General features: G+C 41.6%; 1 long non-coding RNA gene across 1 annotated transcript; it reads left to right on the top strand.

The window, feature by feature from the left end:
* Positions 1-18: 18 nt before the first annotated feature.
* LOC108435224 lies at positions 19-9,475 on the top strand. The gene is made up of 3 exons (XR_001858430.2): positions 19-158; positions 9,102-9,173; positions 9,274-9,475. It is a non-coding gene; the product is annotated as an uncharacterized LOC108435224 (long non-coding RNA).
* Positions 9,476-9,482: the final 7 nt, after the last annotated feature.

Raw genomic sequence — 9,482 nt, 5'->3', positions numbered from 1 at the left:
AGATGAACACATGCCGTCCAGCTCCAAATGATGCGGCTGAAACTTTGAGCCCCGTCACGGCGCTGCTGTGATTTGATTGGCTACGACAATGTACACCCTCTGTGGAAGCCTGGCTGCTCTCACTGGACGCTGGCAGGCAGCCACGGATATACAAAGAGGTTTGTGATCCTGTTTTGCGGAGTTTTTTGTACTGGCATTTGGATTAAAGTAGTTAAATCCACACAACACAGATCCGATTGATTTGCACAGATCTGGAGACACATGGTCCCCACAAAGAGCTGAATACTAACTAACTGACTAACTAACTGTCTGTCTGTCTCTGTCTATCTCTGTCTGTCTGTCTCTCTCTGTCTGTCTGTGTATCCATCTATCTGTCTGTCTGTCTGTTTCTCTGTCTGTCTATCTGTCTGTGTATCCATCTGTCTGTCTGTCTGTCTATCTATCTATCTGTCTGTCTCTGTCTGTCTGTGTATCCATCTGTCTGTCTGTCTGTCTCTCTGTCTGTCTGTCTGTCTGTGTATCCATCTATCTGTCTGTCTATCCATCTGTTTGTCTATCCATCTGTCTGTCCGTCTATCCGTCTGTTTGTCCGTCAATCCGTCTCTGTCTGTCAATCCGTCTCTGTCTGTCTGTCTGTTTATCCATCTATCTGTCTGTCTGTCTGTCCGTCCATCTGTCTGTGTGTCTGTCTCTCTCTGTCTGTGTGTCTGTCTCTCTCTGTCTGTGTATCCATCTATCTGTCTGTCTCTCTGTTTGTCTATCTGTCTCTGTCTGTCTGTCTGTCTATCTGTCTGTGTATCCATCTATCCGTCTATCCGTCTGTCTATCCGTCTGTCTGTCTGTCTGTTTACTTATTTGTTAAAATTACTAATAAATCTATTAATACAAAATGGGCCGATCCCATTTCACCCCTCGGCACTACCACTTTGCCCTTAGCCCTCTGTTTTGTGTGTTCATGTTTAGGGGTAGGGTGTCCCGATTTTAGTTGAGATAGAGGTTTAGGGCAGGGTGTTAGAGCTACATGGCCCCAAAACAAAGAAAAGCCGGCAAAATGTCTGTGACCAAAGAAACCTACAAATGTGAGAATTTTCTCCTTTAAAAATTACGATAGCCGCTGTATTGTCTTAGTTTAATGTCATTTCAATGTATTATGGTCGTTTCTCTTCATAACAAGCACAAAAAATCATTAACAGCATGCTAATGTCTCAGTAGCTAGCTAGCTAACTTCCCCGTTCCACCTTAAAAAGTCCAGCAGTTCTGACACCTGAAGTGCCAGAATGTAACTGCTGCACCATTTAAGGTGGAACGGGAAAATTCAATCAAGAAGCTGGTGTATATCTGACTTCAGCTACGTATCACCAAAGAGTTAGCAGTGGGTGATTATAAATAATTGCCCCTCTTTAAAAACTTCTGATACCCTAAAATGTAACTAAAGCCCAGCAGGGAGGAGCTGAACTTTCCCCTCCTCTGCTGTCACTGAAGTTGGGCCGGGTCGCCTACAGAGCAGTGCTAGTAGCTGTTAATGAAGCAAGGGGTTGTTGTTTTTTTTTTGAGGGTCTCATTTTGTAGGGCAAGATTTCAACCACTACCCCTTGTAACTCAGTTCCAGTGGGTTGGGGTGACACTCGACAAAACAAGGAGTAGGGGTAAAAAGAAGAAATGGGATTGGGCCTAAGCAACCAGAGAAAGTAGAGAACTGTTTGTGATTATTGGACAGTTCGAACTTGACGCAGAAGTGTGGATTACTGAAAATGAGAAAATAATCATAACTCATATAAAGTTATTGAAGCTTGAACTTTCTAAATAACTTATTAAAAATATTAAATTAAAGCTGATAATTCAGACAGACACAGAAAGACACTTTTTTGATTTCCATGGGAAAACCTGGGGGCGATAGTATCAAAATAACATGGTGCCCTATCAATACACACACAGTGTAAAGACGTCACTGTACAAACAAGACAAAGTGCAAAATTCAACATTAACCAAGAATCAAACAAGCTACCACACAGAGCATTCAGGGTGCGAGGGTAAAAATAAAGAAACGTGTTCACAAGAAATGAATCTTTCACATGGTGTAAATCATTGTACGCAGTTTGACCATTAATGGCTAAAACTGTAGAAAGGAAAAACCAAAATAAGAAGTTTTTAAAGGGGAAATCCACCAGCACTGCTGTGTCTGATCCACCAGGAGCAGCGCAACACACACTAACACACCACCACCATGCCAGTGCTGAAAATGATCCACCACCCAAATAGTACCTGCTCTGTGAGGGTCCATGGGGATCCTGACCACAAAAGAACAGGGTAACAGAGTATCAGAGAAACAGATGGACTACAGTCTGTAACTGTAGAACTACAAAGTGCAGCTATACAGTAAGTGGAGCTGATAAAGTGGACAATGAGCATAGAAACAAGGAGGTGCTCATGATGTTATGCCTGACTGGTGTATGATCCCCTGGGTTCTATAAACTCCCGATTGAATTATTTAGATATTTGAAGAAATCTGTCGTTTAAGATGCATTTTAACCACATTGTATTACAACACGTTACAAAAAGTGGTGTAGACATGTATAATATTACAGCCTCTTGGTGAAGAAGGAAACACGGTGTAGACGTCTGAACTGTGGTGATGGCCTACTCATGCCTAGTCTCTGAGTTTGTCATCAGCCATCCACTAGCAATTTAGTTGGGGGGTTAAAATGAGACACCAAAGTTTGTTTCACATTTTCCACAGTTACAACATTCTCTTAAAGGGACAGTACCTCATTTATGCTGAGCATAAAACACCACTGTTAGACCACAACTATGGACCCACTCATAGAAGAAACACATTTATATTTATATTATTAACTTGAATGTTAGAAACACACTAGAACTATAATAATTAAAAACGCAATATTTTAAAACACAGCTGTCAACTACATAACTGGCAAGTAACAACTATAAATCACTGATCAGTCCAGTACGTAGCCCCCACAAAGGGGACTCCACAGGACAGCAATAGCAGCACTTCTCTCAGCTGCCCTTCACTTTCCACCCCATCCGTTGCTCCATTGATGCTGGCGAGGGTGTCACTCGTGTGGGCTGGAGCCCTGGCTCTCTGCTTTGGCTCTGCCTCTCATGGCTGACCTGAGCTGGACGTTGGTCACCTTCCACGCATCTGATCTCCCCCTCTCAGTGTGTGTGAGCATGCCTGGTCATAGGTAGGATACTGATGAGCCTGTATCGACGAGCACGATGAGCCGTCTGCCATTTATGCTGCACTTGGCCTATTGAGTTTCTTTGAACCATCTCCGCCGTCGAGCCTCACTGCTCTGTCCTGGCCATCATGGTCTTCCTTGCTGTCCACCTTCATGTTCTTCTTCAAAGCACCATTGTGCTCCCTGCTGCAGGGGTGCACTACCCCAACTTCTGACACCAATTTTAGTGTCTTGGTGAAGAAGAAAAGGTGGGAGATGCCATGATTTCTGCTACAAAAAGTGCTCTTCATTAACACCAGCAGAAAGTACACAAACAGTAACTGGAATTAGTGTAATAGCACTCCAGTCTGAGACCATTTTCACTCTCTTATCTCAGTCTCTGGGTAAAGTGGACTTGGAAATGGTTGAGTGCGATGCGTCCATCCGAGGTAACTGGAAAATGAATTATTATTGAACATCTACAAAAAAACAGAATAAATTGAATAAAAAAGACCCCAGAACAAATAGAAACAGCAGTACCCAATACTTTTGCTTCTCATGGCCCACACAAATGACCACAAAAGCTTCCAATCAGATGTTTTCATTTTTTTTTTCTTTTTTCAGAATGCTGATTTGTCAGCTACCAAGTGCTGGATGTCAGGTTGACTAGAGGAAAGATGCAAATGGAGTTCAGGCGCAGATCCAGGGATTTAGTTATCTATGTGTAATGCTTTGGAGTAATGATGAGGCACAGGGCTTAAATGCAGGGAAACAATGAGGGTTAACAATACACACGTGGCCAAAACAGGTGGTTACAATCAGGGGCGGAGTCAAGAAAGTTTTAACTTGCACTTGTAGATGGAGCGACTAACTGAGTTCACTGACAGTGGTTTTCTGAAGTGTTCCTGAGCCCATGTGGGAATATCCGTTACAGAATGATGTCGGTTTTTAATGCAGTGACGCCCGAGGGATCGAAGGACACGGCCATTCAATGTTGGTTTTCTGCCTTGCTGCTTACTTGCAGAGATTTCAGCAGATTCTCTGAATCTTTTGATGATATTATGGACTGTAGATGATGAAACCCCTAAATTCCTTGCAATTGCACGTTGAGAAACGTTGTTCATAAACTGTTGGACTATTTGCTCACGCAGTTGTTCACAAAGTCGTGAACCTCGCCCGTCCTTGCTTGTGAACGACTGAGCCTTTCAGGGATGCTCCCTTTATACCCAATCATGACACTCACCTGTTTCCAATTAACCTGTTCACCTGTGGAACGTTCCAAACAGGTGTTTTTTGAGCATTCCTCAACTTTCCCAGTCTTTTGTTGCCACTGTCCCAACTTCTTTGGAACGTGTTACAGGCATCAAATTCAAAATGAGTGAATATTTGCAAAAAACAATAAAGTTTATCCGTTTGAACATTAAATATCTTGTCTTTTGTAGTGTATTCAATTGAGTACAGGTTGAAAAGGATTTGCAAATCATCGTATTCTGTTTTTATTTATGTTTTACACAACATCCCAACTTCACTGGAATTGGGGTTGTGTGTGTGTGCGTGTGTGTGTGTGTGTATATATATATATATATATATATATATATATATATATATATATATATATATAAAATAGTGATTTTCTGGATGTTAGTGAGTGTGTGAGTGGTTGTGTATGTTTGTCTGTCTGCCCTGCGATGGACTGGTGACCTGTCCAGGGTGTATCCTGCCTTCCCCCCGATGACCGCTGGGATAGGTTCCAGCACCCCCCCCCCCCCCCGCGACCCTGAGGGAGAATTGGCTTAGAAAGCGTGTGGATGTTAGTGTGTTTGTTTAACCTTTTCCAAGCCTCTCCTCGAGGAAGTCCAGTATTATATGTAGTTATAAAGCAGCTCCTGGTTTGACCAATCAGTGCTTCAGTAAATTGAGCTCATGATGTAATTGATGATATTAACGAGTCTCTGTGGCGGCTGTGAAGGTGTCAAGGAAAAATATGGACCCAAGAAATTCTTGTTAGTTTTTATTGTTTTTCTGTTTATTTGAATTATGAATACGACTTTATTCTAATGTATATTGTGATAAACTCACTGCTGATGTAAAGTGTATATATATATATATATATATGCTCACCAGATGAGGACGGGGTTGAGGTCATGCTGATCAGCCGAACGACTGTTTTAGTGGCTTCTCTTTTCTGGGTGTCTCTTTTCTGAGTGCAATCTACTGAGCACTCTGCGGCCTACTTTTGTGGGTACACAGTGTTTAGTACAGTCTCTCTTGCTTCAGTATGCTTGGCTCTATTCGTCCTATTGACCAGCTTTCTCAGCAAGTGGGCATCTCAAGCATGTTTTCTGGATGTGGGATTATGTTTACAGTATCAAGTTCCACAAAGTAAAAATCAACTCCATCATATTCAATTCCACCTTGTAGTCAGGAACACCCCCGCCCCCCCAACTTAGATAGTTATGCCACTCAGGAGTGACTTTTGTGGCTACCTTCTAACAGCTAGAGAGATGTCCAGACAGTTGAAACCAAGTTGTTTGAAGTTTGTATTACTTTCTGTGCCTGAATTAACCAACAATGAATCTATAAATGCTTTACTGAGACAATAGAGCTGGCCAAAGTTATTATTTTATAGGAGAGCTGTTGTGTGTTTCAGTAGTGAAGACATGATAGTTTAATGAATAGCTTGAAGGAAACTGTCAACAAATGTAAAACAGGATTCTCGGCAGATTATTACTGGGCTGCAAAGATGCCCTCTGCTTTCAATTTGTGACACTTGATTAAATCCAGCGCTGCCTATGTAAGTGATGAGATGAGAGAAGAACTGGGAAAAATGCCTATACAACAGCATAGAGATGACATACTAGGTAAATACCAGGGTTGCAGGGAGTAGAACACACAAACTCTGAAGGGAGTATAGACCACCTGAGAGGGGGGTAACAGTTTATATGAATTTCATAAATTGGTTCAGGTTCCCTGCCTGAAAAAACAGCAAAGACTAGCACAGTTGGTCAACCAACTAAACTGGCATATGTTGTCTTTTGGACATGCTTCTTAGAACAGCTTAAATGAAAGCAAAATAAAAATGGAAATGAAATCCATCTTGGTCTTTGCTCTTTTGTGCTGATTTAATACATTTATTTAATACCTAAAGTGAATAAATCATGTTTCCAACCAAGTCACACTGCTGTAAAATCATATCTCTGCACTATCCTATTCATTTTCCCATCCAATTTCTGTGCAAATGGCAAGTAATTCAATGACAATACATGAATAAATGTTGTTTTTTAGATGTTACCGTTACCTTTTAACGATACAAATACTTTACATATGATGTAATTACCTGCAAAATAACTTGTTAGTAAGATTTGGGCTTATTTACAAAGAAAAAGTTTAAAATCTTTATTTAATGTATTTTGTAACCATCACTAACATCCCTATAATTTACTGTTGTTGTTTACTATTGCATTTTTCGTCTGCACTGTTACATGAGATCACGTTTCTCTGCCATAGAAAGCTATTTGAGCTATTTTAAGCCTTTTCTGGACATTTCTCTATGTTAGTATGTTTTGTGGGGCAGTCATGGGCTGGAGGTTAGGGAACCTGCCCTGTGACTGGAAGGCCACCGGTTCCATTCACTGAGCTGACAGTACTTGACTGAAGTGCCTTTGAGCAAGACACCTAACCCCCGACTGCTCCCAGGCACATCTCAAAAGCACCTCTAGTAAGGCAATGAGTCCACTCTACTGGCCTAATCCTGGTGATGTTTTGATCCGGGCTACTCTGGGTAATTATATAGATCCTTCATTCTGTACAAATCAGCCAGTCAAATCACACACAGATTACATTACTGGACCACTAGTTAATCTGATCAGGCACAAACAGGGCTTATGTTTGAAAAGAAGAGGCAGAGATGAAGCTCTCACTAGCCACGTTTACATGCAACCAAATAATCTGTTAATAATCCGACTAATGGCTCAATCGGACTAGAATACATCCATGTAAACACCTCAATCGGAGTAGCTTAGTCCGACTGAGGCCATTCAGAATACAATTTCTATCCGATTGAACGTGATGGGTAACCCTGTAAATATTCTGTTAAATAGAAGAATAATAGCCATGTAAATGCCTGTATCCGATTACATTCCCTATCGGAAAGTTTAAGTACGTTCGTGAGAGTTTATAACATTCAACATGGCGGAGCAGAAACTGGTCTGCAGAGGAGATTAAGTTTATACTCTGATCTTTAAAAGACGACGGTGGAACGGACGTCCAGCTTATGTGTCTCAGAATACGACGTCTTCCTCTCGGCAGTCTTTAATAAGGACCTGTGAAAGACGTTTTCCTGAGTTTGACATCGGGTTAAAGTAATCAAAAACACAAGCGCGCCAGCTAAAAACTCGTCTCACTCGGACTGGACCTCAAGTGATGTTCGTTGTCATGGTAACATTTACGCTAAGTGGTTCTCCACGCATGCGCGTCATTTTGCATCAGATTACTTGTAGTGAGCATGTTAATGAAGATTTTCATCAGATTGTAGAACAGAGTGAGTATAAACACCTCAGTCTGAACCGGTAATCACAATATATTCACTCGAAGTGGCAAAAATCTTTGCATGTAAACACAGCCAGTGTAACTTTAATAATCAGAAAGCTCATCTTTCTGTCACTGCAGCGCCGGTCACTCGATTTCCCACACTTACAGTGGTGGGAAAAGTGTTTGCCCCCTTCCTGATTTCTTATTCTTTTGCATGTTTATCACACGTAAATGTTTCAGATCACCAAAACAATTTAAATATTAGACAAAGATAACAAGTAATCACAAAATGTAGTTTATAAATGAAGGTCTTAAATAAATTAAACAACAAGAAGGTGGGCTTTTGGGGGCCCATGAGCAAAAACCTTCCTGTGAAACACCGTACACCAGGAAATCAAATCAAGTCAAATTTATTCGTAGCACTTTTTACAACTGATGTTGTCACAAAGCAGCTTCACAGAATTCCCGTAAAGACAAAGTTTTAACAAGAATGTAAAACCCCCAGGTGAGCAAGCCAGGGGTGATGGTGGCAAGGAGAACCTCCCTCAGAGCTGAGGAGGAAACCTTAGGAGGAACCAAGGCTCACAAGGGGGGACCCATCCTCCTCTGGTCAAACTACCTACAGAGTTATTATACTACTTATATTAGTAGTAGGAGTACTAGTAGTAGTAATAGCTAGGAGTCCATGAAAATGTCAGTGTAGGGTGGGCAGCTAGTGCAAGGCAGGTGGCAGTAGCTGGGGCATGGGCAGCTGGTCTGAAGTGGGTAGCAGGAGCATAATCACTTGCCTAGAATTTTCCTTTCATTTTAGAAAGTTAAAGGTTGTGTTTCATTAAAAAATGAAAGAAAACATACCTGTATGTATCCTTTTTACTACAGCAGATGGGTTCTGGGCAGTAGGACGCTAGCACTACAGCTGCTGATTGGTTGGACTGATGATTGGTTGGTGAGCGGAGCAGCTCGTTGGCTATTTGTGCTCACTGACGTCATGAATGTATATGAGGCGCCTTTTCATTTTTAGCCCTCTAGCTTCATTTACCTCATTCATTGGGGACTTGCTCGTGGGCGCCCTCTGGTGTTTTGCAGTCATGTTTTTGATATAATGGGATAAACAGGAGGAGGCCAGTCTCCCCTTAAACCAGCTCTGATGACCGGATATAGGCAACTTCTTTAGTGCACTTTAGTGCAACAAAAGTTGTTCTACAGTGTCTTTCTTTCAAGTTCATACGTGTCTTTGTATTTATTGCTTCCACCTCAGTATTTTTGCTCGTGCCAGAGCTGTGGCCTGCATCAAGGTAAAGCTATAGAATCACTTGGTGTTTAAGGTTTTTGGTACCAGTTTGTCTCTTTCTGACTTTGTCTTCATTATTATGTCTTCTGTTCATCCAGCTCATCGGGACAAACATCAATGAGGCGAAGATCTACTTGCAGACTGAGTCCTCAGTGCAGGATGTTCTCCTGGTTAGTACTTGCCTGTGAGAGTTTATTAGTGTTTAAATATTTTCATCATTTTTTGATGAAATTGATGAATATTTTCATCATTCTCTTTGGGTATTTGTAGAATTCACAGGTGTCCGTTACATTCAAGGGGGTGTCCATCTACATGGAGGGCTGCTTCAAGTGTCATGACCCCTGTGATGGCCAAACCCTTGAGACACCTTTGGTGTTTCCCAGCACACCATGAGGACCACCACCAGGGTTTTAAACAGCAGCACGACCCTTTAGGCTCTGTATCTTATTCATTTCATTACTGTAGTGACAGTTTCTGCA

This window comes from Pygocentrus nattereri, chromosome 9, assembly GCF_015220715.1.
Source record: "Pygocentrus nattereri isolate fPygNat1 chromosome 9, fPygNat1.pri, whole genome shotgun sequence".
NCBI classification, from domain to species: domain Eukaryota; kingdom Metazoa; phylum Chordata; class Actinopteri; order Characiformes; family Serrasalmidae; genus Pygocentrus; species Pygocentrus nattereri.
The sequence above is the reverse complement of the archived record's forward strand: the minus strand, read 5'-3'. Positions and strand labels throughout refer to the sequence as shown.